The following is a 12,044-nucleotide window of genomic DNA, read 5'->3' as shown; positions in this document are numbered from 1 at the left end:
TCTATCTGAATTTCCCTGTCTTTGTACTTGGTCCACCTTTCAAAGGCTCATTGAGTGATCCCAACTGAAGTCCAAGGGCAGGTTTTTCCCCTGGCTTAGTCCAACCCAAGTTCATACCTTCTGCAACGCTACCATAGAGAATGGTTAAGCGTGGGTGGTTTCTGGAGCATCCTGGCCATGAGCTCAAGTCCATCACTTCTTACCAGGGTTCATTGAAATTTTGTGACTCTCCCAAATCATAAATCCAGTCCTGTGGAAGCGTGCCTGTCTAAGCATCGTTAATTTCTACCAACTCACAGCCCGTTACTACTGAAACACACAAACTGATAATGTATCCGGAGTCTCAGATCGTTATCTGTTGGCAGGGCCACTTCTCTCCAGCATGAACTTGCTCAAGGTGAGAGCTGGCTCTTGCTTGATTCTGAGTTCTGAGTGCCCATTGTGGTCTCTGGTATCCACCAGATAATGCCTGCTAATAGATAGACCAATAAAGGGGGATTCAAAGAAGATAACATGATTCTACAGATGACAAATTATGAAATAATACAGAGATCGTTCCAATAATAATTTAGAAAATTAGACAGCGTGTCAGTTAGAACTCACACAGGAAAGACAGAGTCCATGAAAGTTCCTTTTTGAAGCTATTTATTCCAACGTAATATTTTCATTGATTATTTGCACATTTCACATAATGTACCCTGTTAACACTCACTTTCCAGTCCTCCTGGGTCTAACCCTACCCTTGTGCCTCCCCCAAAAAAAACAAAGGAAAAAATATACCATGTCCAGTTTATGCTACCCTTATACTTACTGGAGCATGGTTAAATTCCCAGCAGCCAGCCCCTTAAAGAAAACTGAGTCCTTCCCCATCCTCATCCCTTCCAGAGGCCATAAACTGTGAAGAGCTACCCTTCAGCATCCCTATCACAATTTTTAAGAGTTCTCTTCAATGGCTCCCTGTCTAGACTGTTTCTTTTTTGGGGGGTCAGTGAGGTTGTCACGGAGGCCTTCTATGTCTCTCATTCTCAACTGTGAGCCCACAGTCGTCATTAATACCACTGCAAAAGAAGCTTCCCTGCCCTTTACCGTCAGCAGTAGCACGGATCGTGGACTTCCACGTGGTTTCTGACAACAACACAGACAATAAACATCAACATGGCCCTCAGTGGCATCACATCTCATCACATCGACATGACTTCAGGTGGCAGCACAGACCACGGGCATTCACAATGTCATCAGTGGTAACATGAGCCACGGACATCAACAGGGTCGCCTGCCACAGCAGGACCATCGACCACAACATGGCCTGAAGCTGCAGGACAGGCCACACCACACATCAACCTAGGCTTCAGCAGCAACACAGACCACGGACACTAATACGGCCCGGGACAGGAGCAAGGACCCCAGACGTCAGCATTGTCCTCCATCTGTAGTACAGACCACAGATTTCCGCCTGGTTTCTCGCAGCAGTATGGACCACAGACATCAGTATGGTCTCTGTCAGCGGCATGGATCACGAATGCCAATGTGGCCTCTGGGGACAGTATAGACCATGGAGGTCTTCTGAGGAGGCCCGATCCAGAAAATGAACTGTCTTGGATGTTTTGTCATTGCTCAGAGCCAGTGTGATTGTATGGCTGAGCAGCATGTTTGGGGCCAGAGCCTGCTCAGGCTCCAGGTTGCTGGACACCACCAGCTGGCCCTACTCCGCAACTATGTATTCCCCAGTCCACCTGCAAGCACTCCTTGCAACAGCCATTGGCCTGCTTCAAGGCTTTTGGTTTCTGAAGCACCGTAAATACTGGACCATACGGAGACTTGTCTCAGATATCCTGCTATTGCCCATTGATAGGGTGATCTTGTGGTTAGGCAGGGCATCTCTGAGAGCAGGATCCACAAGAACTCCAGGCTGCTGTGCACTTCCCTGCCCTTGGTGCAGCTGTGGGCAGCATGGTGATCCATGTTGCCTTTCTCCCAGCAGGGCAAGCAGCAGTGGCGACTCCATGTTGCGGGCTGGTCCTTGGGACAATACCAGCACTATTCAGTAATGGCCTATGCTTTGTTCACTGCGGCCACACACCCATGTTGTTCTCATACCCGTCAAGCCACTATCTTACCTTTCAGTTTTGTGGTCCACTTTTTAAAAGCACCTTCCCATAAGACCCACCTATTTTTTAGTTGTTTCAGAGATATTTCTGGCTCTTCAGACTTCTCTGCAGCATCTCCCTTCATGGTCTTCGTGGGTCTTTCAGGCTCCTTGGAGCTTCTCCATGGTCCCAAGGGCGCCAATGACCTCCATCTTAAGTCTATCCCTGTTCTTGGTGGCACAGCAGCTGGTGGTGCACAGTGGACCTGAGCAGGGCAGAAAGCGGAGTAGAAGAGGAGCAGGTGAGGGACACAGTGGCCTGGGCTCCTCTTTGAGGTCTTGTGGCCCCAGCCTGGCTGTCCCAAGGCTGCAGGTGGCCATCCCTATGTGTAGAGCCACATGATCGGCTGGGGGCAGGCTCGAGGCCTTTCTAAGCAGAAAAAAGCACTGCACAGTTCTTGCTCAGACAGTCATGGCTAGGTGCTTCTGTTGAGCTATCAGATGTGACCAAGTGATGGAGCACCTGTTTGGTGACCTGCCATAGAAACATTCTCCGTCTATCAACTTCCCTTGCCATGGTGTTTGGCAGTTCGTTCGCTTAATGAAGATACTATTGGGTCTGGAAGGTTGCTAGCCACTGTATTCTCTCCCGTCTCTAGTTATGGTCTAAGTGATTTTACCCTCCCGTCTACATGGCTTGGCTCTGCACAGGCAGTGATGGGCGACCCCTTTCCACCCACATTTACATACTTAGTCTTGCAGGTCACTCCTGATATAGTGTGACCGATTTCCCTCGACCGGAACAGGTACAGTCTGAGGGAAGCCGGAGCCTAGACTCATGATGGAACCCCCGACACTATTGACCTCTCAGGTTGCAGGCTGGTTTTAAGTAGCCCAGCTGACGTTGACAGGGAGACCTCAGAAAAGTCAGTGCAGCGTTTGAGATAGGAAGCTCCAGTTGAACACCCTCTGAGAGAAAGCAGAACTCAGTGCAGCTTCGTCCTATTCCTCTCCAGACCTCATTCAGTTCATTAGGCAGAAAACGCCCAGTAGTGACCTAAGCTGGAAAAGAAGTTAAATAGAACAAAGTGGAGAGAAAGACTCGAATTCCTCCCGCCCAGCAGGACAGCTCTTGGGAGGAGAGTGTAGTATCCATATTTTTGGACTGCTTTCTTTTGGAGATTGCCGTTCATTCATGTTTGATTTTGTTTGTGTTTTTGTTTATGACTTGAAGCTTCTCTTTCTCTAAAGGCCATTTTTGTTTTTGTTTTTGTTTCTTCTTCTTCTTCTTCTTCTTCTTCTTCTTCTTCTTCTTCTTCTTCTTCTTCTTCTTCTTCTTCTTCTTCTTCTTCTTCTTTTTCCCCTGGAAGGATTAATCTAGGTTTGCTGCTGTTGGGCTTCAAGAGAAGACCTTGGAGAGCAAGAGTCAAGCAAATGCTGCATTCGGCCACTGGTGAGTTCCAGCATTGTCTGGGATGAGAGCGGAGGCAGAATGAGAGACGGGACTGCAGGGTTACAGAAGACTCAGGCCATCACTGGTGTTCTGCTGGTAGCGTGGAGGTGGACACGGGCTCTCTTCCTAGCCAGGATGGCTTCATCTGTCTCCTTGCTCTCACCTGTGGTGTTTATCTGTTTTCAACTCAGTGGGGCTGCAGATTCTGAGCCATTTGCTTGTTAATCCTTCCAGAGCGGTGGAATGCAAATGCAGCTGTCTTTGATGTATTAGAGGCACAGTAACAGTTAAGGCTTTCTTTCCTGAAGCCAAAGTCCTCTTCCCAAACCTCATCACCAGGGAGGTTGATTTTAGGCGTGGTAAGGACCACGACCGAGCCCGCTTACTGTTTCTTTCATTCTGGCACACTCATTCTCAAATCACATTGCCAGGGACATTCCCTTGGGCCTCCAGAAGAGGGGAGGATTTCTTTTTTTTTTTCAAATCAGAAAAGAAAGTTAGAAAGCAATTAGTATGCACTAATTAATAATAATAGCAACAATAACATTTTGAATTGGTGCCTAGTCCGAGAGTGGCTGCGGGCTCTTTGCCAAAAGCTCTGTGGATGGCGGCTGCCTTTCAAGGTGTCATGCATCTGTTTCCAGACCTGACAGTGACGGTGTGTTTTGAAACACCTAATTGTTGGCATTGTTTATTGGGAACGTTTTAGAACCTCGCTCAGGCATCTAATTTCACACAGCATCTGCTGCTGGTGTCACCAATGCAAGAATTCAGAGAAAAAAACCTCACAAAGTACACAGAGAAAACAAAAACACAGATAATCCAGGGCGGTGGAGGGACAAAGGAGATTCACGTGGCTGGTCAGAGCCTTCAAGCCGCCCTCCCCGTAATCAAATGTGTGTCATATTTTGCCAAGTATCCTGGGCTGTCACACCTGCCATCCCCACCTGTGACCATTTTCTTTCCTTTTTTGCACTAACTAATCAATTCTGAGATGCTGGGTTCTCCCCATTCCTCATTTAGAGCTGGCTCACAGATCTTGCCTCTAATGACACCAGTGAAGACACAGGATCCTCCCCCTTCCCCGCCGTGTGGAAGGACGGGTAGATCACTAGCCTGACCCAGACAGACAGTGCCATATGTGTTTGCCTGGGAAATTGTCTTGAAAAGTATAAAAACTCATAAAACTCAGTGCTTCTTAAGGGTTGGGGGCTAGCCAGACTTTCCATGGACTGCTGTGAAAAAATGTCTCCAAACTTCCGGCAGAGCAGTGTGGCATACATGGCTTGTGACCACTGAACCTTATTCTTCCAAATCTGTGAAGCCACCCTAGGGAAATGATAAGGGTCTGAGAAGGAGGAGATGCAAAATCCAGGTGAGCAGAGTAAAAAATATAAAGAAGTGGTTTAGTCCAGGGGGACTACCCCTGCAGCGAAGGAAGAAACCCAAGTGTCCAGTAAAAGGCAAGAGGCCATAGCAGAGCATTATCCAGTCAGTGAGAAGGAGGTTTACTGGGTTTCTAGTAAGACAGCCACATTGCTAAGATGATAAGTGAAAATAAAAGATACAAACTTATATGCCTTATAATCTCATAATATATATATATATATATATATATGTATGTATAGAGATGAGGATTATGAAATGGGAAATGCCTTTTCAATTGTCCTTGGTAGTTCTTTTCAAAGTTTGCACAGGGAGCACACATTACTTACTTCAGCATTTATGGGTGCTAATTAGACAGTTTATTTAAAATTCACATGAAAGAAAGAGGTAACCTTTGAAAAGATCTTGTCACCCTAGGTAGTATGCAAAACCGTGCAGTCTTCTGTCTCTTCTTCAGATCTATACTATTTGTGGGTTATGTTAATTAATTTCCTTATTCGCATAATGAGATTTCCCCACCTGCTGTTGCAAAAAACAGCTTAAGGAAGGCAGTGTTTGTTTTGGCTCACAGTTTGAAGGTCCAGACCATCATAGCAAGGACAGTATGGCGGTGGGAGCATGAGGCACCTGGCTATACTGCATCAACAGTCAGGAAGCAGAGCAAGAGGAACACTGGTGTCCAGCTCTCTTTCTCTTTCTTCGTCAGTCCAGGACCCCAACGCATGGAATGGGCTGTCTGTATCTAGGAGGTGTTGTCTTACTTCGATTTAGAAAATCTCAGTTTAGAAAATCTCTCGCAGACAAACCCAGAGGTTTCTTTCCATAGTGATTCTAAACCATAGCTGAAAATCTAGAAGGATGCTAAGTTTTCTTTTATTGTGCAGTCTTTTTAGAAAGAAGACCATGCAGTGCCGAGTATTCTTGTGATGCACAGTTGGTCCTTTTAATATATGGGGAATGTTTGGGACGTGATGGAGACACTGTCTGGTGACATTAGGTACTGTTAACCATAAAGTCCTATTGGGTCAGGTTGGTATAGCACAGGTATTCAAAGAAGTCCTTGGTGTAGGTGCTTTGGGATTCAGGAGGCCCTTCACTTGGAGTGTGGTGATCCTGTTAAAACTGATGTGTTAGTACTAGAAGCATCCACTTTACCTAGAGGCTGCTTAAAAATGCTGAGTCCTGGGACAACGGCATCTGGATCTGTTGCCCATAAGTTCCCAGGTCAATGTTTGGATATGCACACTGGAAAGAAGTTGAGTTTCATTCTGGCAGAGATCTGACCTAGTCAACAAGGACAGAGGCACGTCACATTCCTAGAAAGTTGTCAGGGTATTAACTCTCTTCCCCAAGAAAACTCAACCCTGGCTTTCATGAGTTACAGTGTTGACTCCACTGAAGACCCAACTCTGAAAGTTCTGAGCTGATTAGTGGAGCAATAGAAGTGATTCAAGATGTGTCAGTGTCAGCTTTGGATCTGAGCTTGGCATAGGGCTCACCCCTTCAGGATTCTGTGTGGCTCTAGGCCAGGCTTGCCTCTGCTCCTTTGTTCATTGTTGCAGAACCTTGGCCACTTCAGGAGGGCTGTGCAAGCTATGTTCTGGGGTTCTAGAGCTGTTGGCTCACTCAAGTCTCCCTGCTCATCTCCTGGGGTTACTCTCAGGCTGTGGGCTCACCCTGGGCCTCCCTACTCTGCTTCAGGGTGATTGCTCAGCTTCTATTACTTGTGCACCCACGTGCTTCTTTTCTGCCCTCTTTCCTCTCTCTCACCACTCAGGAAGCTCTATGTGTCCCTCCAGGGATCCCCGTGCTTCTTACTGAGCCCACAGTGCCCTCTATTGTGATGCCTGCTGCTGAGATAGCACACATGACCCTGGCCCATTCCCCCCAGCAGGAAAGGAGTCACACCCTCCCCATCCTTGACAGTGATGCCCGGAGACCAGGACCGAGCGTGGGACTTGACCCTTTACTGAGTGTGGCTCTCTGATTAGCTTTTGTCACCTGGTACACTCTAGACACCTGGGTGCCAGGAACTTGGGAGACTTGACTTGCTCCTCCATGGCCTCTTGACTTTGTTTGGAGCTGAATAGCTCTGTTTGAGACCGGGTCTAGGCTCCAAACAGCTGTGACTGCTCTCCTACAGAGGCAGAAGGTGGGGCTTTTCATTCCCAAAGGTGACATAAGCTTTGATTTTGTTAAATTTATGTATTAGGTATGCCCATGTGAAGAACAGAGGTCAGCTTTATGTGTGATTCTTCAGGAACTACCCCCCTCCCCTAGTTTTTTGAGACAGGGTCTTTCACTGAAACCTGGGACTCACAAGCTAAATTAGTCTTGCTGGCTAGTGAACCCCAGGGATCTGCCTATTCCCCTATCTCTGGTGCGGGGATTACTGTGCATGCTACCTCACCTGGCTTTTTACACGGTTGCTGGGGGCCAAATTCAGGTCCCACCACTTGTGAGTATTCAATTTAACAAACGAGTCATCTCCCTAACCCTGAACTTAGCAAACAGGCATCACCATTTTGAGGTCTGAGCCTAGAGACTTACTGGTGTCTTTCCATCTGCTCTTGGTCTTTCCCACTCACACAACCTTCCATGTGGACAACATCCACTATCCTTCAGTGTCCCTGTCACAGAGAATAGTGTCCTTTCCCAGCATACTGCCCAGGGCTCCAGCTTGGCTGTGAAACAGGATGGCAGCGCCTGGGTGCAGCTGCTGCTGGCTCAGGAGATGTACGGTTGCTCAGGCTTCTCCGGAACTCTGGAGAGCCTGCCTTCTTGTTTGCTCCCCTCCCTTCACTACGGTGGGATTTCTTCTTCCATTTCCCCATCTTCCTCTGTGCTCACCACACAGACAGACACTCAGAGGACCTGGAACTTGAATCGCAAGCACTCTGACATTTTATTTCAGAATTAGAATGTCCCTAAGGCAAGAGAGTCACTGCGAGAAGCTGTAACAGGTGGCCCCTTGCACCCGGGGGCCCATTTGATCCTCAGGAAGTCCGATGCATTCAGAAAGAACCTATTACATCGAAAGCTCTGATGAGGTCCCTGGGATAAAAAGGATGAATAATGACCAGGGAGATAGGTCAGTAGATAAATGCTTAACATGTATTCTGCACAAATGTGTGAGGATGCTGTAGGAGCAAAGATCATGGTTACACTGGAGATGAGTGGAGGATGTTGAGGTTACCAGAATGGACCATGCTCTGTTGCTGTAACAAATCAGCTCAAATCTCGGTGACTCGAAATGGAAAGTCCTTTCTCTAGCTGAGGACCGTCTGATGGAAACAATCCATAAGATACAGAATCCTAGACAGATGGAGTTCCTCATTAGGGAAAGGAAAGATGGGAGCAGATGTTTGCTCCAGAGTTGCTACTGGAAGAATCAGATGTCCTTTCTACTTAGATGTTGGATAGAGCGAGTCATGTAGCCAAGGCTATCTCAACAGGAGGAAGTACCACCTCATGGTTGTGAAGAAGGGTTGATTGTCACTGGGGTGGAGGAAGACCCTTGGCTAGTAGGATGTCCTTGGAGCAAGCTCAAGGGTAGGAAGGAGAACTGAGCCCAGGCTAGTTCTAGATCCAGGAAGGAGGCCTGGACAGTGATGTGGACAGTTACCTTTCTTATCGCTGGTACCAAGAATCCAGCAGACAGCAGCTCAAGAGAGGAGGGTGGTCTGGCTCATGGCTTATGGGTAGAGTCCATCACGATGGGGATCGTTTAGCAGTGATATGATCTCAGGAGTTTGGCAACAGAATCCCAAGGCTGCTTACTTGATTCTCTGTGGACCAGAAAGCAGAGAGTGGCTAAGAGAAAGTAGGGTTGGGCTGTAAAAGTCAAGGCCCTCTCCCAGTGACCTTCCTGCAACAAGACTCCGCCCCTCAAAGGTTTTACAACCAGTCAAAAGAGTGCCACCACCTGGGGGCCAAGTGTTGAAACACATGAACTGGTGGGGGAAATTTCTCTTCTAAACCATAACACCTTGTAACTTGAAGCCTCTTATTTCAACACACCATCTCAATGCCTGCAGAGCCAAGACACAGCGGAGATGGACACAACGGAGGTCGCTCTCATGCTGGAGGAGCATGGCAGGAAAAGCAACTCCTAAATCAAGGTTTTCACAACTTGGGTCAGAGCTGACAGCCCCTCACTAAAGGTGGTGTGTTCACCAAGGTCACGCCACGGGGACATGTGCGTTAACCCTGAAGAATTGCCTCTGCCAAGCATACTTTCCAGACGGCTGTGATAAACACCTGACAGACACAAGTTAAGGAAGGAAGAGTTTAGTTTGACTCATAGTTTAAAGACCAAATGCATCATGGTAGGGGAGTCACGATCGCAGAAGAGTGAGCCAGCTGGTTGCATTATATTCAAGAAGCAGAGAAATAAATGGCAGTGCCCAGCTTCCTTTCGCTTTTTATTTATTTAGTCAAGGATGCCTATTCCATGGAATGGTTTGCCTTGTTAGTTTTAGCTGTCAACTCGCCACAACCTAGAACCAGCTGGGAAGAGAATCTTAATGAGAAATTATCTAGACTAGGTTGGCATTTGGGCATGTCCATGGGAGACAGTCTCTGGTTCAGGAAGACTACTCATCCTGTGGTAGGTGGCGCCATCTTTCAGGCAAGGAACCCTAAGCGGGGAGAAAGTGAGCAGAGAACAAGCAAGCAACAATGCATTTGCTCCCTGCTTTCGGCTGGGATGTGATGTGGCTCGCTGCTTGGCGTTTCTGCTTTGACGTCCATGAAATGATGGACTCTAATTTGGAATTGAAAGCTAAATAAACACATTCCTTTGGGTCAAGGTATTTGTCCCAACAATAGAAACACAATCAAAAATGAGCTAGCACCCATGTTCAGGTGGGTCTTCCCTCCTCAGTCAAACCCTTCTGGAAACACACACCATGCAGATACACACAGGTGTGCATCTCCATGGTGGCTCTAAACCCAGTCCAGCTGATGATGAAGATTAAGTATTATACTAAGGATACATTTGACTAGCTCATTTTAATTTCTTCATCTCAACTTTTAGGGAAAGAAGTTGTTGGTCACAGTGAGCCTGTCTGGACTGACAAAGAACTGAACTTCAAGCGGCTTGTAAGAACACCATTGTGTAATTTTCAAATGTAGCAGTCCTGGGAAAATGCCAAGATTCCTAGGTGCGGTCACCAGCTGAAGGTTCACCAGCACAGCTCCAAGGATGAACTCAGGGTCAAGGTTAGCTGGAAGGAGCCAGGAGTCAAAGATGGGAGGTTTACATGCCAAGGACAGCTGCTTCTGAGCCTGCTCACACTGGGCTGAGAATGTCACCTCATGACCATGTTCTAATTTCGTTTCTGTTTCCGTGGTAAAACACCCTGATCTAAAGAAACTTCAGAAATAAAGGGTTTGTTTGACTCACAATTCCAGGTTACGGTCCTTTATTGTAGAGAAGTCAAGGATAAAACTTAAAAACATCACATCCACTGAAAGAGATGGGGGTAGGGGGCAGGAAGTGGAGGGATATGGTTGGAGGAGGCGGCCGAGGAGAGGTATGGAAAACGTATACTTTGTTGTTTGCTTGCTCACTCAGTACCCAGCTCGTTTTTTCTTTTCTTATACATGTCAGGACATCCTGCCTAGGGAATGGTGCCTCCCACAACGGGCAGGGTAAGTTAACAGTCATAAGAATCCCCACTAGACATGTTCATAGGCCAATCTGATCTAGCCAACCCTTCAATTAAGATTCCCCTTGTAGGGTAAAAGGGCCAGCCAAAGAAACACACCCTGGCCCTGAAACCAGAGCTAATGAAAGAAACACAACCTGGCCATGAACCCAAAGACAGTGGAAGAAACACTTTATCCCTGAACTCGGAACCTAAGAAACACATCCTTACTCTGAAACCAGAGCCAAAGAAGCAGGCTGTGGCCCTAGAACCAGAACCAGTGAAAGAAATATGCTCTGGCCCCAAAAACAAAGCCAAAAGGCTAAAAAGGACCAGTGAAAGAAACACAGTTTGGCCCTGAAATTAAAACCAACTCTGCCCCTGACCAACTAAACCAACCAATCCCTGAGCAAGAAAACTACCCAACTGAGCAGAAAAGCTTCTTCCTGGGAAAATTCCGGCCCTACGAAGCCCATATAAGCCCCTCTGCCTACTCCGATGCAGGCGGTCCTACCCCACACTGGCAGAGGCAGCCACTCTCCTGGATTCCCCCTTTCCAAATAAATCTCTTTCTTAAGAGAGTTTTGGGTGAAGATCTTCTTTTGCCAGGACAGAGAAGTACCTTTACTGAGATGTTCCCTTAAGGGGTGCTGAGCAGAAACAAACACACACACACACAAAAAAACAAACCCAGAAGACCAGAAGAAACAGTTATGTCTGCTGGGAAACTCCCTTGGGAGTGGACCAGAAAAAGTAATTTTTCCACCTGAGCTGGAAGAGATCATTACATTCCTGCAGGGCTTTCCCCTTTAGCAGGGTGAAGCAGAAGAAGCAGCACCTTGGGCCAGAGCCGAGCAGAGCAGAAAGGATGGGTAGCTCTGCTAGGACGGTCCCTTAGGGGGACAGAGCCGAGGTCAGCTGTGATGGCTCTTTCTCAGAGAGGAGCAGGATTGCTGCATCCTGTGGGGCAACCATCCCTCACCCCACAGCAGCTTCCCGTATCACCCGACTTCCAGACACGCCAGGATACCTTTCCTTCCAGAGCTGAGCTACTCCCACTCCTCTTAGGGAATTCTAGGCTGGCAAGCTGTCCGTTAAAACTGACCAGTGCACATGTCTAAGGGAAACTAGGTCGAGAATGGAGTCTAGACTGAACCCAAGAAAAGGCAGTGAGCCCACCCCATGGGAGGGAGGAATACTTGAATGGGAGGGACTTGATCCAGGCTCAGGATATGCTGAAACTTTTACTTTTTCTCACAACGAATTGGGACATCCATTCTTGAGGGTGGGTCATGGAATCAAGGAAGGATGCTACCTAAATTAGGAAGAACAAAGTCGGCAGGCACCCTCTAGACTTGCCCATGAATGTCAGAGATCATGGGGTGGGGAGAGGGAGAGAGAGCAAAAGCAAGCGAGCGAGAGAACAAGTGAGCTTTACTTTCCCAAGAACAGACACATCCATCAAGAT

At 47.5% G+C, this 12,044-nt stretch overlaps 1 long non-coding RNA gene across 1 annotated transcript in view; it reads left to right on the top strand.

Moving 5' to 3' along the window:
- Positions 1–10,334, top strand: part of LOC125413713 (uncharacterized) — a 47,347-nt gene extending 37,013 nt beyond the window's left edge. The window contains exons 2-3 of the long non-coding RNA XR_007236008.3: positions 3,457–3,539; positions 9,964–10,334. This is a non-coding gene — a long non-coding RNA (uncharacterized LOC125413713). The remainder of the gene's footprint in view (positions 1–3,456; positions 3,540–9,963) is intronic.
- Positions 10,335–12,044: the final 1,710 nt, after the last annotated feature.

The sequence above is a fragment of the Myodes glareolus genome, chromosome 7 (genome assembly GCF_982192425.1).
Source record: "Myodes glareolus chromosome 7, mMyoGla1.1, whole genome shotgun sequence".
Taxonomy (NCBI): Eukaryota; Metazoa; Chordata; class Mammalia; order Rodentia; family Cricetidae; genus Myodes; species Myodes glareolus.
The sequence above is the reverse complement of the archived record's forward strand: the minus strand, read 5'-3'. Positions and strand labels throughout refer to the sequence as shown.